The sequence below is a fragment of the Podarcis pityusensis genome (assembly GCF_964106645.2).
Source record: "Podarcis pityusensis genome assembly, chromosome: 4".
Lineage (NCBI taxonomy): Eukaryota > Metazoa > Chordata > Lepidosauria > Squamata > Lacertidae > Podarcis > Podarcis pityusensis.
The window spans coordinates 25,573,541-25,591,402 of NC_138027.1; the positions used below are offsets into that span (position 1 = coordinate 25,573,541).

At 40.9% G+C, this 17,862-nt stretch overlaps 1 protein-coding gene across 3 annotated transcripts in view; it reads left to right on the forward strand.

The window, feature by feature from the left end:
- Window positions 1-6,628: 6,628 nt before the first annotated feature.
- The window catches only part of WASF3 (WASP family member 3), a 31,357-nt gene continuing 20,123 nt past the window's right edge, over window positions 6,629-17,862 (forward strand). The window contains exon 1 of one of the 3 annotated variants that reach the window (XM_081004142.1): window positions 6,629-6,770. The gene's annotated coding sequence lies outside the window, so the exon portion shown is untranslated. Of the gene's footprint in view, window positions 6,771-6,872; window positions 7,645-17,862 lie in introns of those variants that run through there. The other 2 variants (XM_081004143.1, XM_081004141.1) reach the window with 2 other exon arrangements.

Below are 17,862 nucleotides of genomic sequence, written 5' to 3' on the forward strand. Positions count from 1 at the left end.
GCAGGAACTTCTGGTTATCTTCTGGTGTTTTGATCTTAATTTTCTTTCCTTTAAAATTAAAAGATAAACCTTGGAGGAACTCCCACCTATACGGAATCGCGTTTCCTCTCAGTAGTCTTGCTAGGTCTGTATATGTAGCTCTGAGATCCAAAAGTTGTTTAGGGATATCTCTATAAAATTCTGCTCTTTTACCTTGGATATCAAGTGATTTCTTAAAGTGGAGGCCTAGTATTTTATCTCTCTCCTGCTTGGATCTCAAAATAATCAAACAGTCTCTGGGCTTATCCCTCCTCACGACTCTTCCCAATCTAAACGCAGTTGTTATCTTGAAATCTTTGTCCTCTTCTATACCCCAGAACTTAGAAAATTCTGCTGTCAGGTAACCAATTAAATCTTCCTGTTCAAGCTCTGGAATAGCTCTTATTCTCAGATTATTTTCCCGGTTTCTCAATTCCACCATAGACAGGTAGGCCTGTTGGTCACTAATATGCTTGTGTAGTGGCCTTACCTCCCCTTTTATAGCCTCAACTTTTTGATTTGCTTGTTCTGCTTTTTCATTGGCTGCTTCAGCCAGTCTCCGATTCTCCACAGTTGCTTCCTTAAGATTCCCAATAACTTGTGTATGTTGTGCAACTTGGTCAGACAGTTTAGTAATAGAGGATGTGGCTTGGTCTATTTTTGCCGATTGGTCATCTACCTTCTTATTCAATATTGCAAATTGTTCTAACATTTGTTTTAAGAAGGTATCCGATCCTCCCTCCGCCATATCCTCCTGAAACCCACCACCTTCTGAAACCTACCCTTGAACTATCAAAAAGTGATGCTTTCAACTCTAGCCCGTGAAAGGTATATCACAGCTCAGTAGTCTTCAACCGTTTCAGAACCCACCATTATGCCAAGCATGCACTGGGACACCCATTGCTTAATTTTTGCCACCTATTTGTATGATGGTAGTGCAGCTACCTCAGATCAAGCCATGACCTTGTATTGGGTCCCAACCCACCAATGCCATAGCTGAAGGTATTGAAAGTTGCTGAAACATTATCACACTTCCCTTCCCTTTCTCCCAATCTAGGCGAGCCACCAGGATGACCATGACAATAGGTGTCACATCCTCTTGCCAGAAGCCAGACTGAACTGGCTCCAGATACTCAGCTTCACACAGCAGTCTGAAACATTATTTGTGCTCTTTCCAGAAACCACTTTCTTACTAGCCACATTGCATGGCATATTATTGACCAGAATATAAATTATTCCTTAGGGGTTGTTGTTTTTTAAGAAAAATAAAAAAGGTAGATGAAAATGGTCTATGATGCTATGGCACGGGTGTCAAACACAAGGCCTGCGAGCCGAATCCGGCCCGCCAGACCTCGTCATGTGGCCCATGTAGCCGCCGCCGGCCGCCAGCCTTCACCTTTTATTCTCGCTTTTTTTTTTTGACACAAGAAAGCCGCCTCTTCAGCGCATGCACGGCAGCCTACAAGCCAGAGAACGTCTGCCCTCTAGCGGCGCCGGCCGTTCTACACAGGAAACCTCCACTTTACATGCATTCAGGAAACCTCCACTTGTTTTTATATTGAGCACATATTGAGTCCTATACATACAACCGGCCCTTTGAGGGTGACCAAACTGCTGATGCGGCCCCCGATGAATTTGAGTTTGACACCCCTGTGCTATGGAATAGCATAATTGGAAAACATTTATTTCGTTTAGCTAGGTTAGGCAAGATACTGCCAACTACATAGTGATCTCTTACTATCTAAAAAGATTAAATAAAACATATATTTCAATTGTGACTATAAAATTATTTTGACCAGTTACTTTCTGCATACTGGGGAAAAATAGAATTGCCACAATGTCAAGCAAGTACATGCCATATTTAAAATATATTTTATTTCTCTGTTTTCTTCCTGCAAAAGACATGGCTGACAACTATATGCTTGGGCAGCTGCCTTACTCTGTCAAGGGACAAATAACTGAGCACTGTGCTAAACAAAGTGAACATTTTAAGCATTGTGATGTTTCATGTGTTCACCCTGTCATTGTTGACAGATTCTATTGATTTTTTCTTGGGACCTTTGTATTGATTCTTCTTTTTTAAAAATTAACACACCTAGAAAAAAATATTGAACTGGAATGTCTCACATACAACTCATCCAATATGAAAATGAAATGCACACAGCAAACTAGAATAATACCACAGTGTCTACCTTAGTAATGATACTGGAAGTAACACATCAGTTACATATCATTTGATATTATGTATTTTATATCACCCCCCCCCCCCAATTCAATCATCTCATTCCAGGCATGTAGACATTTTTGAAGAGTCTAGAAGGAAAAGTATTTTTTTCACAAGCTGATTCAGCACTAATCTCACCTTATCCACATCAATGTTCCCTTAATAATCATTGTGATACACTGATTCTGATGGGAGCTGTAAATAACATATTTACTCAAATGTAATGTGCACATTTTTTGGCCAAATTACCATACATCACAAAAATTAGGGTGCTCATTACATTTGATGGTGCATTAGATTTGTGTAAATACGGCAATTTACTCTATTTTAACACCAGGTAACTCTGTAATTGTTCTGATGATCCAGAAAAAATATTTTTGGTTGTTATTGTTAATTTATAAACCTGTATATATGCAGAATATATATACATATATATGAATGCAAGATAAAGTAACCAAGCTCTGCTTAAGTCAGAGGCGTATGCATTAGTAAGCATATAAAGAACTGGGGCACAAATAAGTATAGACTTCAGGCTTCGATAGCCAACAAATCTGCCAAGCTGCTTACTTTTAATCAGGCATGACAGAGGCCTTAATACCTTTTATTGTAGTCATTCTGCTACCTGTCTATCTCCATCTCTATACCCTTCCCACCTGCCTTCTATCTCACAAATCCCCAGTCCTTTGCCCTTTTACTAAGGTTTACAGTGATTAACTGATGGGCTGTGCATACTGCCATCCACAACATTTATCCATTTGTGGCCGTTTGTGGGTTATCATTTGATTTTAAGAGAACTTAAATCAGCATTACTATTAATATTATTCTTTGATATATTTATTTAAATATTCTAAACTATTAAAGTTCAACTGGCTGTTGATTCCCACACCTGCCCAAATCTTACTCACAAGATGTCTGACTTCCTTTCTTTGTAAAGGAGCCTGAAAAGTACTAAACAAAAGCCTCTGTTAACAGGCCTGGCTGCAAAGGACAAAAAAAGGAGAAAGCAACCAAGGAAAGAGAGCTTTGACCACATTATTCAGGCACTGTTAGCTTTCACAATGCATGCACGATAGGAGCCTCCCTCGACTATTCTCTCCTCTAACCAACATATCACCCCCTCAGATACTCAAAGCCTGGGGTCCTGCTAGCTGCAACAATGCAAGCACCCATGACAGCAGTGCAAAATTAAAATGCTCGCTAAACCCTTTGGTGCTCCAGTATGGTGCTTCTATGTTTTATAGATGTGGAGAAACAGGAACATTCTGATCCTGAACATGGTTTACTGGGAAACAAATACAAATGATTTGAAGGGGAATCACTTCAGGTCGCCTTACCTCAGTGAGGATAGTATGGAGTTGGAAAAGGTTCAAAAAAGGGCAACCAGAATGATCATGGGGGTGGAACAACTCCCCTATGAGGAGTTGGGGCATTTAGCTTAGGAATGATGGGTAGTAATAATAATAATAATAATAATAATAATAATAATTTTTATTTATACCCCGCCCTCCCCAGCCAAGGCCGGGCTCAGAGCGGCTTACAAGCAATAATAAAAACAAGATGAATGATTACAACTTAAAAACAAAAATAAAATACAACATTAAAATATTAAAATGTAGCCTCATCGCAGGAGGAGAAGGAAAAGAAAAAAGAGAGGGAGGGAGGGAATCAAATTGGCTCCAAGCCAAAGGCCAGGTGGAACAACTCTGTCTTACAGGCCCTGCGGAAAGAAATCAGATCCTGCAGGGCCCTGGTCTCATGAGGCAGAGCGTTCCACCAGGCCGGAGCCAGTGTTGAAAAGGCCCTGGCTCTGGTTGAAGCCAATCTAACTTCCTTAGGGCCTGGGACCACTAGGGTTGTTATTTATGGACCTTGAGGCTCTCCATGGGGCATACCAGGTGAGGCGGTCCCGTAGGTACGAGGGTCCTAGGCCGTGAAGGGCTTTAAAGGTCAAAAGCAGCACCTTAAATCTGACCCTGTACTCCACCGGGAGCCAGTGCAGCTTGAAAAGCACTGGGTGAATATGCTCCCGTGGAAGAGACCCCGTGAGGAGCCTCGCTGCAGCATTCTGTACCCGCTGGAGTTTCTGGGACAGCTTCAAGGGCCTCCCCACGTAGAGCGAATTACAGTAGTCAAGCCTGGAGATGACCGTCGCATGGATCACTGTGGCCAGGTCGGGGCGGGAAAGGTAAGGGACCAACTGCTTGATGCGGCGAAGATGGAAAAATGTCGCCTTGGCTGTTGCTGTAACTTGCGCCTCCATGGAAAGGGAGGCGTCAAGGATTACACCCAAACTCTTAATGGAAGGCAATGGCACTAATTGGGCTCCCCAAGAGAAGGGAGTTGGTCCCTCATCCCCATGCCATCCCGACCTAGCCATAGGACCTCTGTCTTCGAAGGATTTAGTTTCAATCGGCTCCCACGAAACCATCCAGCCACAGCTTCCAAGCATCTGGTCAGTGTGTTTGGGGCCGAGTCGGTGTGGCCATCCATCAGCAGATAGAGCTGAGTATCATCAGCATATTGGTGACAGCCCAGCCCAAAGCTCCGGATAATCTGGGCAAGGGGGCGCATAAAGATGTTATGTATAAAGATTATAAAGATGTAAGAGGGGGCATGGTAGAAATGTATGCAATTATGCATGACATGGAGAAAGTGGATACAGAAAAGTTTTTCTTCCTCTCTCATAACACTAGAACTCGTGAACGTATAATGAAACTGAATGTTGGAGGATTCAGGACAGATAAAAGAAAATGCTTATTCACACAGTGCGTAGTTAAACTGTGGAATTTGCTCCCACAGGAAGCAGTGTTGGTTACTACCTTGGATGGCTTTAAAAGAGGATTAGACAAATTATGAGGTAAAGTCTATCAGTGGTTACTAGCCATGATGGCTATCGGAGGCTGTATGCTTCTGAATACCAGTTGTTGGAAACTGTAGAAAGGGAGGGTGCTTTTGTGCTCAGGTCCTGCTTGTGGGCTACCCAGAGGCATCTGTTTTGCCACTCTAAGAACAGGATGTTGAACTAGAGGGTTGGATTCTCTGATGACTGCAATGAATATAATGGTAGATGAGCAGAGAAGATGCCTGAAACTTTGAGGAGGCAGTCTAAGGCATTCATAATGCTGGAGGCAGATATTTCAACTGGTGCCCCTCATAGCAATAAAAACAAACTGATTCTATATTTGCCTTGCCTTTTCACTGTATCCAGAAAAAAAATGTGTTTCCTGAAGTGAGGTGCTTCATTCTGTCTAAGGTTCTATAAATGGTATTACATATTCTTTGAATTTTTAAAATTGGTTTTGCCAGCTATGTGCATGGTAAGCTGTTGCTTTACAGTCCTTAGGTTGTGTTTTTGTTTTGATAACATACTGGGGATTTTTAGTCTGCTCATTGCAGCAATGAAGTGAAGCTACAGGGAACCAGGCAGAGGACCTTCTCGGTAGTGGCGTCCGCCTTTGGAACGCCCTCCCATCAGATGACAAGGAAATAAACAACTATCTGACTTTTAGAAGACGTCTGAAGGCAGCCCTGTTTAGGAAAGTTTTTAATGTTTGATGTTTTATCGCGTTTTAATTATGAATATTCTGTTTGGGAGCCGCCCAGAGTGGCTGGGGAATAAATAATAAATTATTTATTATTATTATTACTACAATTCTACGGTTACTGAAGTGATTTTTGAAATATTACGTGACATACAGACGCTTTAAAATTAAACAAATAAACCACACCCCAGCAGGAAGGCTACTACTGTGGCTCCCCACCCAGAAAGAGAATCTCTCCTGCAAACATCCCCCAGCCCTGTTTGAGATGCTGGCCTTCATGGTCTAATCCCCTGACCCCTTTTAGACACAGGTACTGTATTTGACCTCACCTAATTCTAAAGGGATGCTGCGTTTGAGGCCCTCGTGGCTTGTTCGGCTGCCCTCTCTCCCCCGAGGTCCTGCCCTGAGGGCGCTCCTGAGTGAATAACGGAGGCTGGTGAGAGTCGTGAGGAGAAAGAGTCCTACAGGTTGTGCGTGTGAGGAAGACAAAACTTTAGCGGTCGGGGGAAAGCGATAATGTGCGGAAGGAAAGGAAGCGAAGCTTGTGAGAAGTCGGGATGGGCCAGAGCCCAGGAGAAGCCAATTCGGTTCAGCTGCCAGAACCTTAAAGCGAAGAGGAAAAGGGATAACGCAAACGCCGTTTGTGTGTGTGTGTGTTTTAAAGTAATCCCTGAGGCAGAAAGCAGCCCTTCTCTTTTCTACCCCGCTCACTGGCTACTGAGAATGCCGATCAGTTCTGTTGCTCGGATACAAATCCTCCCTCCCTCCCGCCCTCGCTTTCTGCCCGCCTCCATCCTTAGCCTAGATAGGACCGAGTGGGCGGGGACTAGTCCTCGACACGCTCGAGGGCGCCGAGGGGGAGGGGATTGAATGGCTCCCGAGCTGAGCCCGCTGCCTGGCCGCTGTTGCCGCCTGTGGGGAGTAGACTGGGAGCCCCGCGCCCGCTTGCTGTAGTCGAGCCAGATGGAATGTGGCGCGCGCGCGAGGTATGCCGCGGGGGCGGGGGCGAGGATTAGAACGCGAGAGGGGAAGCGCGCGCCCACCCAAAAGCCCTTATTTTGAGAAGAAGCGCCCGTTGGCGATGCGGTTGAGGGAAACCGTAGGGAAGAGAGGAAAGGCGGCGGGGTGGGGGTGGGGGGCGGGAGAAGTGGTTTTAATTCGAAGCGTGTTGCTCCATGGCTTGGGAGCGGAGGCGGCCCGACGTCTTCCCCCGCCCACCTTCCTTATCCATCTCATAATCCCGAAGAGTTTTGCGACTGGGGAGATTTAAAGCGAAATGGTCACTCGATGCTTCCCGCCCGGAGAGTGAGCGAGAGAGCGCCTTCATAATCCCCCGAGGCCCCCTTCACACACACACACGCCCCGCCTCGCGTGGGTTTAGCGCCACTCGGAGCCCCTTCATGCGGTGTGAGGGGGACGAGGCTGGCCGACCCGGGTCAGACTGACATGAGCGGTATCTCTTTCTTGCGGCCAGCGAGTTGTGTCACCTTGTCTTTCGGGACGGCTGCCCGCTTGATATATACGGCGTAACTCTCAAAAAGAGTTGAGACTCTCCTCCCGCTCCCCTCCTTCCCAGACAAAGTGCGGGGAGGGGAGAGAGGGAGAGGCTGCGCCCCACCCCCCCTCCCCTCACCCCATATACACATACATTAAGTCGCCCCCGGGGAATTCGTGACCCGCTTTGCTGGCTGCTTTCTCCATTCTGGAACAGGCGGTTGTTTAAAGGGAGAGATTTGCATCATTCTTCAGGCTGTCTTCCTCCCACTCCAGATCGAAGTTCCTTTATTTTGCTTTAAACCGGGCAAAGGGCTCGACCGCTCCATCCGGCTTAAGTGTGCAAATCTCTAGCCCTGAAAGCAGGTAAACCCACAATCATTAAGATATTTAGTGTTGTTTTCTGTGGGTTTGTCTTTTCTTCTTCTAATACAACCAACCTCTAAAGAAATTTACTTAGGGTTTTGGTTTGTGTGAGATTAGGATCCTAGATAACGTTTTTAATTTTGTAAGAAATAGTTTGTCTGTGTGTGTTTATTGACTCTGTGTGTGTGTGTGTGTGTGAGAGAGAGAGAGAGAGAGAGAGAGAGAGATTGTGTGTGTGTGAGAGAGAGAGATCCCCTAAGCTTTGAAATCTAGGTCCCCCTTTAGCTCCCTAAGAAGACTACACATAATTATGTTTTTAAAACTACTCTGTTCTTCCTTTTGTTGAGTGAGTGAGGGGTTGGTTTTTTTACTTGCCTATTCTGCCTTTGTGCTGGGAAAATGGAGCAAGTGAAGGTTAGCTAGTGGTGAAGCAAAAAGTGAAGAAAAGTGTTCTCTAAAACTGTCAAAGTATGCAGAATGTTAAGATAACTTGCTATATCAGGATAAAATCCTGATTCACTAGAGAACAAATTTGTTTATGATATCCAGTTATCTGAGTGTGTGACTGGACAACTGTAGTTCACTTTTTTTGGAGGTACTATTAAAAACAGACCTATTTAACAGGCACAAAGCATTCTGGGTCAATTCAGACATGATGCCAAACTATGGTTAGGTAAACTTAATTGGTTAAGCATGTCTGAATACAATCATGGTTTGTCAGCTGTTTGCCAGCCACCTTCAGAAACCATGGTTTGGAGTAGTTCACCATCCAAGATCTGTGCTAATGGATGTTTGATGCAATGTCTGAATTCACAAACCATTATGACGATTGCTCTATTTCCTAAGGCTGCTGAACCATAGAGATGGTAGTGAGTTTATGAAGCTATGATGGTGAGTGCTGGGTAGATGGACAGTGAAAGTAAGACAGTAGCTTTCAGCCATGGTTTGCTTTCTAAACTGGGTAGTGCAAAACATGTTTGGTCATCATGTTTGAACTGAGCCAGTGGATTATTTTTTTGGCAGTGTTGGATCACTGGGACTTTAACACTCAACATCTGTATTGCCTTCTCTACAATCATTTAAAACACCCAAAGCCAAGGGAATAGTTACTATGGGGTATGTGCAAATCTACCAAAAGTAGATGCACCCTTCTACGATTAAAAAATGGCAAACAACTTTTAACACCTTTAATAGTTAACATATTAATACCTTGTATGCTCTCTCCTGTGCTCATCTGTTGCAGTTAGACTCCCGATGGGATGTGTACATTTGATGCTGAAGTACTCAGAAACATAAGAAAAATAAATGCTAAGTGTATGTGCTTGCCCATTAGTATAAAAAACAGTATGTTGTAGCTGTTGGTGACATCAATAGCAGACAGCACAGATTGATGGTAGAGCTAATGCATGAGCACTGTAGATGGATGAGTGCATCTCCCAAGGCACTGTAACAGATATGCCAACATGATCTGTGGCTGCTTTGACATAGTGAGACATTTCCTTTCAGCAGATTTTACTGTCCTCCTCATGTGCGCTCAAAGAAAAGTAGTTTGAAGTTGGTTAGTCAGCATTTTAGGAAGCTTGAGGAAAACCATACACAAAGCTATGGAGTAAGGAAGGTATTGATACTTCTGATTTTTTCCCCAAGTCAGGAAAATGTCATAGAGATGCTGCCTTCCATTTGATTAATAGATCTGTGTGAATAGATGCCTTGGCTGTTAGGTGGAGTCCTTGTTTTGGGGAACATTGTGACCTACTCTCAGATAGAACCTAGAGCATTAATTCTAAATACAGTAGTAAAATTGGGGAGCAAATAGTAAAAGTTATTTTTTACTTGCTATGATTAGGAATAATCCTTTGTTAATCATTATGCATTATTGGCTGTCTCCTGCCTCAGAAAAAATACTTTGGCAATTCCACCTTCCACTGAATGCAATGTGTTTTGACTATACACAATTTTGGCTTTACGCTGTATCCTGGAACATAACCACTGCCTAAGTTGAGAGTCGCCTGTACTACATTTATTTTTCAAATTATTTGAACAAAGTTAGGGAATCATAAAGGCTGTTATCAGTGTTATATGTTCTTGGTTTGTTTAACAAACCCTGATTCAAGAGATCTTAATTCTTTGGCTGTGGTAGTAAGAAGGTAAAATATGCAGAATATCATAGAAACTAGTTTCTATACTGTGATGTCAGCTTTGTTAGACTGTTGCCTTATGCTAAGTAAACCAGCTTATGTCTAAGGCTGCAGTTCTAAACCCATTTACCAGGGAGTAATTCCCATCAAACTGAATGGGTTTTACTGCTGGGTAGATATATATAGGCATGCAGTATAATAAATGTGCACCACTTGTCTTAAGGTCAGTGACATAAGCAATCTGGGAAGTTTTGAATTGGAATACAGTCATACCTTGGGTTACAGACGCTTCAGGTTGCGTTTTTTTGGGTTACAGACCGCCAAAACCCAGAAGTACTGGAACGGGTTACTTCCAGGTTTCGGCGGTCGCACATGTGCAGAAGCACTAAATCGCGCTTTGCACATGCGCAGAAGCGCCGAATCACAACCTGCGTGTGCACAGACACGCCACTGCGGGTTGCGAACGTGCATCCCATGTGGATCACGTTTGCAACCCAAGTGTCCACTGTATGTAGTCAACAAAACTAAAAAAGTATGTTTTGTTAATCTTGTGTTTATCTGAAAAGTTTTTGTTACTGCGAAAAACAACAATTGAAATATCTCATTAGGGGGAAAGTTAGGGGAAAGAGTGTGGATGAAATGTAATATTCAAAGTGTTATTAGAATACTAGTAAATATATTTATATGCCAACTGAATAGAATGTACTTTTTACATTGGGGTCACTGATGTTGTGCCCTCAAGGTGTTCTGAGCTACAACTCCCTTCAGCCCCAGCCAGCTATACCAATTGTCAGGGATGCTGGGAGTTGTAGTCCAAAACATTTGGAAGGCTCTATGTTGGCTCCTTCTGCTTTACATTAATATATATATATGTGTGTGTGTGTGTGTGTGTGTGTGTGTGTGTGTATGTGTGTATATATATATATATATATATATATTAACAGTACGATCCTACATCACTCCTCCAAGCTCAGTGGAATTTGGTCCCTAGTAAGTGTGCTTAATTCTTCAGCCTCAGAAAGTGGTCAACACTGTTAGCATACTAATTTTAGCATGCCTAAAGAGCTTTATGTATAAATATATGTGCTTCCTAGGAATAGTCACCTGAACAAAAAGAGTTTGGCTTTAGATCTGCCTGGCATTTTATCTATTCCTGTTGTTCAGTTCAACTTGTATTGTGTTCCTGCTTTAACTGCATTAGTGATATATTGTTATGTGAATGAGTCTCTGGCTTGTGCCCACCCCACTCTTCCTTGGATGCAGCTGTGCGAAGGAGATCAGAAGCTTTTCCTTCTGTTCGCAGTTAACAGCATTTTAGTATTAGTTATAAATGTGGACAAACTGTGATTAATTTTAACTATGGAAGCAAGTTCAGGAACTATGATTTGAACTTGGTTTGTTTTAGTAAGCCACAGTAGTAACATCAATTTGTTCCAGTTCAGATAATCATCTCTCCCCCATGCCTGATGTTGTTGTTTTTTTAAACCCATTAATGTGTAGTTAAGCTGTTAGAAGAATCACAAAGCTTTTCCTATGGCCACCTAATACGACATCTTTGAAAGAATGCGAGCAGTCATCAGTGGCAAGGGTAATTGTTTTAACTTTTGTCTGCTTAGATACCCAAACCTTCTTGAGAACAGATTTGGATGGCAGGTTCAGCAGCACTGATAGCGTGAACACAAAGTGGAATATGAAATAGCAAAAGGAATATGTTTCAGGGCATGGTCAAAATGCATGCAAAGCAATAACAGTACTAAAGCAAAACAGTTTTGGTCCTTATCGGTGCTTTGTTAAGTGCACATTCCAGCCAGGCAAAAATACTTAAGGAGTGTATGAAGCAGGGGTGGGGCCTTGGAAGAGGATGTAGCTGAGGAGAGGGTGGGGCCTGAGGAGAATCCAGTGGGCCAGATAATGAGGACTATATCACCTAAGGTTGCTTTTTTTTAGGAAGACCCCAAAATTGTTGAGCTTTTTTGAGCTGTTTCATCTGCTTTTCCCATCACATTTTCATACATTTTTACATCCGAAAACCAGGACATGTCAGGAATTTTCCTGACGTATGGTGAGCCTAGTATCACCACGTTTGACCCCCAGGCCTGAGGTTCCCACCACTTCTGTACATGCTTGCCTGGGATTAAGTCCCACTGAATTTAGTGAAATTACTTCTGAATAGATTACACTGTTTCTCTTCATTATAGTCCACAAAATATTGTGCCATAAAAATTTTTTAAAGTCTTATGGTGCTTTGTTGCAACAAAAGCAAGCATACATAGGTACTCCACTGAAAATTGATTTGCCTTACCTCTCTTGGCTTATGTTTTTAGGATTTTGGCAACATCTGTTTCAGTGAGTGGTAATTAAACAGGTGTTGGAATACTTGTTTATGATGCTTAATTTTTAAAAATTTATTTATATTTTTATACCTCCTTCCCACCTTTTTCTGCAATGAGCTCATCTAATCTCCCCTTTCTCATCTAATCCCCCACAACAACCCTGTGAGGTAAGTTTTGCTGAGAGGCAGTGGCTGGCCTGAAGTCACCCAGTGAGCTTCATGGCTGAGTGGGGATTTAAACCCTCGTCTCTCAAGTCCTAGTATATTAATACCTTTACAGTGGTACCTCGCAAGATGAATGCCTCGCAAGACGGAAAACTCGCAAAACGAAAGGGTTTTTGGTTTTTTGAGTTGCTTCACAAGACGATTTTCCCTATGGGCTTGCTTTGCAAGACGGAAACGTCTTGCAAGTTTGTTTCCTTTTTCTTAAAACCGTTAATACAGTTGCGACTTGACTTCGAGGAGCAACTCATAGCACGCGGTGTGGTAGCCTTTTTTTGAGGTTTTTGAGGACTTTGGTGATTTTTGAAGCTTTTCCAAAGCTTTTCCGACACCGTTCTTCACAAGACGAAAAAAACCGCAAGACGAAAAAACTCGCGGAACGAATTAATTTCGTCTTGCGAGGCACCACTGTATTGTCAATGTACGACCTGTGTACAATGAAATTCAACAGATTGAATTCCCTTCTCTTGTATACAAGGACATCTCTTTCAACTTTCCAGAGGTGTTGGAATACTTTTTGAAGCCTTTACAGATTTCATATCTCAGTGGATATGAATTAAAATAATGGAGCTATTCATAATAATAAATTATTTGTTATGTTCAATTGATTTGTCCCCATTTATTTTTGTGGAAAGAGATCCACAGTTCTCATTCATTCTCTTCTCACCCTTTAAAATATATCCAGTATAACCTCATATTGTTTCTATATTCATGAAGTATGATGGGAATGTGAGGCAGAGTATTCTTTGTGTCTTTCCTTTTTCTTTTTCAGTATTGCGACCCTAAAGTTCTGTGTGCATTGTTGGTAGTAGATAAATAATCATAATAATTGAACATACAGCTTCTATTCATTTGTGGGACAGTCTCTATTCAAAGTCCTTATGGTTCTCGTGCTTGGTTCTTTTCCATAATTAACTGAAAGAACTTGGACAAAATGCCCATACTGTTGAATAGCCTTTGTGCATATTTGGCTACATGCTAGCTTCACAATTTGTCTTAAGCATGGCCTGCATACAAATAGATCCTTTTGAATACTGCTTTCTGTATTTATTGGGAAGTCCTGCTTTGTGGAAGTGTGAAGTGACACTACACTTTTGAAATACACTACCAATAACAGTAGAAAATATCACTGACTTTAGGAACCCACAGACTTAAATGTACTCTAATATAAAAATATAGTGCTACAGTACGGTTACCATATTTTTTTCAATGAATCCGGGGACACTTTTCAACTTCAGTAGATTTTGCATGGGGACTGATCTGTAAATTCAGGGACTGTCCCTGGGAAACGGGGATGTCTGGTAACCTTATGCTACAGTGCTCATAGTGTTGCTTCCCTTAAACTGGCAGTTTTTCTTTACAACTGATGGATAAAACCTGTAAATAGCTACACAGTGGCCTGATACCTCATTAATAATGGCTTATGATATGTGTGTGGTTGTTGTTTCTTATCAATCTGGAACTGACAATCATTTAGTTCTATATTGTTGATTAACATCAAATATTAAATACTGTGCTATAGCAACGAAAGTGAAAAATGTGTATGTAAAAGTACTTTACTACACTTTAGTCACTTTTGTAACTCTCTCCCCACTGATTTGTGTCTTGAGCGTTGGTGGCAATCATGGTTAACATTTCTCTGTAACCTTGATAATATTGATCAATCTTGCATCCTTATATTGCTCTTAACTGAGTTAACACTTATGGACCTTCATCCATAATGGAAATCTTTGAAAAGATTGAGTTGCAAAACATTTGGCCCTGAAAAATGCTTATGCATTAGCTTTGAAACGTGGTCTTAGGAGTTAGGCTAAGACGAATACTAGCAGTGAAGACCAAACAAATGAATGAATACTATCCAATATTTAGTAAATAAAAGATTGTGACTTCTATTAATAAGCTAGCAAATCATTCTTTTTCTTTTTTTATAAAAAAACTCTTTAAAAAAGTTTTAAGTTGCAAAGTAGATTTAATATTTGATGCTTAAAATATTTAAAAAATGATATATCCAGTTTCTTTGCAGGCAGTTGAGTAAGGAGGACACAGAATACAAATAATATGTTCAATAATGTTCAGTTTCCTTGTTGAGTCGTGTGCATAGTTTCTACTCTTCAGTTTTACAGTAGTTTATGGTAGCATGTAAATAACAAAGAGAGGCACCTCTGTTAAAAAAGAGAGCTTTGTTTCCAATTGTTTCTTAGTAGTGGGGGAGAGGGAAATCTGAGCATGTTTACTATGTAGACCTGCTACTTTCTTTTAGGAACCAAAATGTACCTTCTCTCTCCTCTGAGAGTAGATTGTATTGATTCTGTATCAGGATGTGTAGTTTCAATGCATTAGTGGCTGAGCTGTCTGTTGTCTGTTCTCTTTTTGATTGTGGTTTTCTCCCCCACCCCATTTATTTTGCCCTTTCAAGCCGCTTTCTCCCATACAAAAAGCAGTTATGCACCAACAGGACCTCCCTTTCGTTATGGACTGTTTGAAAGATCTTTAGTTTCTTAAGTTGCATTTTTTTAAAAAAGAATTGTTTCTTCTTTGTATGAATTTATATGATCTTGAACTGAAAATAATTCAAAACATTACTGTTACATGTATACATTCCATTTGACATCAGCCAGCAATATACGTACTTCATGCAACTGCAAATTATTGTTCTTGGAGCAAAGTTCAGTGTGCATTTTCTTTTAAAAACAGTGGTTGTTGGGAGCATCTATATTGTCTGCCAAAACCATTGCATTTTTGTCATGTGGAAAATTTTCTCTTCAAAACATGTTGCAGCCAAGTGTTAAGTGTTTTGCAAGCACAACTTGAATTTAGAAACAGAATATAGCCCTTGTCTATCTTCTAGAGAGAATAAATCAAACCATGAAGCATTTTGTTGCTGTGTCAGGGGATCCAGGAACAGTGACCTTTGTATTTGGAGCTGTAGATGCTCAGAATTCCCATTGTCAGCATCTTTGACTGGAAAGCAATAAAAGGCTTATGATATCCACATAGAATATAAATACCAGAAGACTAAACTTCTGTCCATACTTTGCCAATGGACCAGTAACACACTGTTCTTTGGGGTTCTTTGCAGTTGCACGTATGGATTTGAGCCTTTGTTGACCAAAGGCTAGCCTTTCTGAATAGTTCTAGAACTTAGCTGATTTCCTCTCCTTGTTGGTGAACTTTGTTGCTAATTTCGTGACTTAAGCCAGCATCTTCTTGCTCAGACCATGTCATAAGGATTGCAGTTAAGAACTCCCTACTCTGACATTTCTCTGCCACTGGCCGTGATGGATGCAGGGACTGAGATGTGTTATCTGTCTTCCTTCAGTATATAGAAGGATGGAATGTATTGTGCCCTCTGTTCTTTATAGTTGTAAGCAAATGCTGCCAGACAGTTATTGCCTGTTGTTAATAATCAGTTATAATATTGATTATTTTAAGGCATTTTTTGTTAATAACAAAAACCTCCAGAGGACATGCTATGCTTATGTAATGACCTCTCCACACCAACTTTTTGTAGCCTCTCACCACAATCACTACCAAGCTGTCCTTTCAGTCCAGTTTTTGTTGCCCTTTTCTTTGTCTCTGCACCTGCTACTATATTTATTGTTTCATGCCAGTTGAGAACCACATTCCTTGATGATTAAGCAACTACATTTTTGCTTTTGTTGCTTTCTTCTTAATCTCTGGCATTTTTATTCACTTGGCCTCTAAGTTGATGATCTTTCTGAACATTTCATATATATATGAAGAACAGTTCTGGATCAGACAGAACATCCATCTTGTGAAACATCCTGTTTCCCACATTGTCCAAACGGATGCCTATGGGAAGCTGGGATGTTTAAGGTGTAAGTTAAGTATCAACAAAATCACTATTAAAATAATTTTATGCTATTGAAATGCCCAATAAAATAAGAATAAAAATAAATATGAACATTTAATGTGATGAAACACACTGCGGACCACCTGAATGAAACTTACAGGGTGGTCTGTGGTTAAAGTTGAGAACCCCTGAAATAGGCTATTGTCACTAGAGCATTAGTGGATAATTTAGTTAAAATTGTGCATATTTTCCTTAATTATTTCATGCTTGTGAAACTAGGATAGATGAATAAGTCACTTTCAGAGTCTTTCAGTTTGTGTTTCATTTTTCCAATCTTAAGTTTGGTTATCCACTTTTTCACATCAGTTTTTGAATTTTGGGAGGGAAAGTTTTCATGAAAATTCATTAGCATTTTAGGGCAAAATATGCCTAATATACTCAATTTTTTAATGCATTTTTGCAGAGTAAACACATTTTTGTGGAGCAGTTTGCCATGATATGCATTTTTGTGTTCTTTTCACCAATACATGCATTTCTATGCATGCTTTACCCTAGTATATGCATTTTTGCATACATTACTTGGTTGGAGACCAGCATTGCAAAATTTGAAGGATGGCTGTAGTTTGCCTTTAAATATGAACTGAATAGAATTTCTTTTCCCATCCCTGTGTGCAGCCACTGGAGATAGAGCATTACTCCATCGTGTTAGGAATATAGGAACCAGCCTAAGATCTCAATGCTCAGTGTGTCTTAACTTGTGATCAAGGGAAACGTTTGTGACTTTAACTGCAATTATCTTTTGATTCTCCTTAACCCAAGGTTTAAAACATTTTAGAAGGTTATTGTTTATTATTTTTGGTTGTGTTTTTTTTTTTAAAAGGCTTCACTCCCATTCAAAGGCAGCATCTGCACACTGCCACTGTCAAAATGTGTCAGGGCCAGGATTGAGTTGAATGGTAAGTTAGTGGGTGACAGAATTCCACTGGTGATGAGTTGTTCTTCATATGGGACAGCATATGTCTGCTTACTTGCATTGTCAGCAGCAGTATCCTACTGTTAATAGAACTTTTTCTTAAAAGGTTATTAGGTTTAACATGACTATTTGTATTTGAACAACATTTTCAAACTCCCTTCAGGCACCAAATGTAGTAAGTGCACTGCAGGAGTCATAACTATCTGTTTTGTTTTTCAGGGCTTTTAATAGTGGCATAAAGTTTGAATGTTCAGGAAAAACCTGTTTAACATTATAAATATGATTTGCAGTACTTTGCAGTTTGCATAAGTGACTCAGAAGGTAAAATATGGGCATTCTATGTTACTTTTATGATTTAACGCAAGTTGAGGTATGTTTCAATTCAACGGCTTAAAATATTCAGGAGTTCTGGTTGGTAGTCCATTTTGTCTTTGGACAGAGTTCATGGATGGTATAGTATCTGAGTTTCATACCTACAGGGAATTCTTCATGATACAGAATGTGTGAGGAAAGTTCTAGATTTATGTACTCAGTCTGTAGTTCTTTAGTAATGGCTCAGTTCACATGACTTGCTAGAAAAGCTGTTGTATTCAAGTTCTAAGGAATGGGGTAGGTGCAGGGGGATAGTGCATTTGTTTCATTTGCTTTGTTGCTGATGTGGGGACACACAAATTCTCATTTCTATTAAGCAACATGAGTACCATAATGAAACACTGATTAGCGTTGTACAGCTCTTGTT